The sequence below is a fragment of the Dipodomys ordii genome, unplaced genomic scaffold (assembly GCF_000151885.1).
Source record: "Dipodomys ordii isolate 6190 unplaced genomic scaffold, Dord_2.0 Scaffold153, whole genome shotgun sequence".
NCBI classification, from domain to species: domain Eukaryota; kingdom Metazoa; phylum Chordata; class Mammalia; order Rodentia; family Heteromyidae; genus Dipodomys; species Dipodomys ordii.
In genome coordinates this window covers 1,331,157-1,333,251 of record NW_012267369.1, presented here as the reverse complement: position 1 = coordinate 1,333,251, position 2,095 = coordinate 1,331,157, and positions in this window count along the sequence as shown.

The window sequence follows — 2,095 nt, the reverse complement described above, 5'->3', positions numbered from 1 at the left end:
TCGGCGCGGCCCGGAGCCGCGCACGGGCGCCGCGGTGGCTCTGAAAGGCCCCGATCTGGAAGGCAGAGATAAGAGCGCCATTTATTCCGCCGCACTCGGGAAACAATTCCCGGCCCGCGCGGCCCTTCCCGGGCAGATAACGATTGGCCATTCATTATCTGCGGGACGAGGATTAGCCGGCGGGTGAAAAATGACCGGGACGCCGCGCGCCGCGCGGGAAGAACTCCCCAGCTGTCTGTCTGTCTGTCTCTCCGCGGCAGGGCTTCTGCTCCGGCCACTGTGGCATCCAATCTGTTCTGGGGGCGTCCACCCTTCACGGAGTCAGTCACCCCGCGGGACCCCACTTCCCTCCCCAGGCACCGCGCCCACCTCCTCCCGGGGCCTCCGCCGCGTGTGCCGCGCCCTCCCCGGCCCTCCCCAGGCCTGCCCTCCCCGGCCCGGCCGGCCCAGGCCCTGTCCCTCCCCTCCCAGCCCTGCCCCACCAGCCCTCCCCAGCGGGGGAGAAGGGAGACAGAGAGCCCAGCGAGCAGGGGCCTCATTAGAGCAGGGGCCTCATTAGAGCAGTTACTCGGCGGCGCTGGCAATGGCTGATAAGCTTTATCAGCGCATCTCCCCTCCGACAGACAGAGCACGCGGCCCAGGAAATGGCACCCTGGAGCCCCATGGGTGGCCTGCCCGGCCGGCTGGGAAAGGCGCGGGCGCTGACATCACCCAGACCCGCCGACCACAGGCTGGAAGTGGCACGGTAGAGAAGGGACAGACACCCAGCATCTCATCAGTTAGTACGCAGAACTACACACGGCACGGCAGACACAGACTCAGACACACCGTTAAACTTAACACCCTTGTGTGCTCAGATACACACAGACGCACACACCTACACATCCTCTGGCACACACATTCAGCGACGGAGCACCCGTGCCGCTCTGCAGGTGTTCTGTCCTGCAGTGACCTGCTGCCCAAAACACAAACCACATCCACAAGGATGGACAAAGCACTCACTTCTGCAAACACCTGTGTGCTCGCCAGCACACACAGGCACAGAGTGACAGGCGGAGTGCACACAGAGCTGGGGAACTCACAAACACCCACGCGGGAGGTGGAGGGACAGACCCCTTCCCGCCCAGGGGCCTCCCGCCTTTTCTAGGCAAAGCAAGCTCCTCTAGGGGCTGGACCTCTGGAGCAGGCGGGCTCCACCCTGGAGGTCAGCTCCGGAGCCTGCCTTCGTGAACACCCTGCCCGGCCCTCCCAGTACAGCCTGGCCCCTCTGCCTTTTTGTTTTTGTTGGTTGTGGGGCTTGAACTCTGGGCCTGGGCACTGTCTCTCGGTTCTTCAGGTCAAAGAGAGCATTCTACCACTTGAGCCACAGCACCACTTCCAGTTTTCTAGTGGTTTCTTGGAGATAAGAGTCTCATAAACTTTCCTGCCTGGGCTGGCTTTGAACTGAGATCCTCAGATCTCATCCTCCTGAGTAGCTGGGATGATAGGTGTGAGCCACTGGCGTCCGGCTTTCTCTGGGGTCCGAAACGCATCTCGGAGGTGCGGCCAATTCTATCCTGAGCCCCTGTGCCCTTGAGTTGGGAGCCGGGGCGGGAGCGGGAGCCGTGTGCGTGCCAGCGCGGAGCTGGCTGAGCGCGTGCAAGGTGTGTCTGTGTAAGCCGGCGCGGAGCTAGATGAGTGCGTGCAAGGTGTGTCTGTGTAAGCCAGGGCGGAGCTGGCTGAGCGTGTGCAAGGTGTGTCTGTGTAAGCCGGCGCGGAGCTGGCTGAGTGTGTGCAAGGTGTGTCGGTGTATGCCAGCGCGGAGCTAGATGAGCGTGTGCAAGGTGTGTCTGTGTAAGCCGGCGCGGAGCTGGCTGAGCGCGTGCAAGGTGTGTCTGTGTAAGCCAGCGCGGAGCTGGCTGAGTGTGTGCAAGGTGTGTCTGTGTAACCGGATGGTCTGCCCGTGCCGGCCTGGCAGAGCTTCTGACCGGGACGCAGGGGCGGCAGGCTGCTGAGTGTGGCGTGAGCGTGGGCCCAGTGCTCGCGCGCGCATAAGACCCTCCACCCTGCTTCCTGCGTGCCGGGCCCGGGCAGCAGGGCGGCGGCGCGGGGAGGG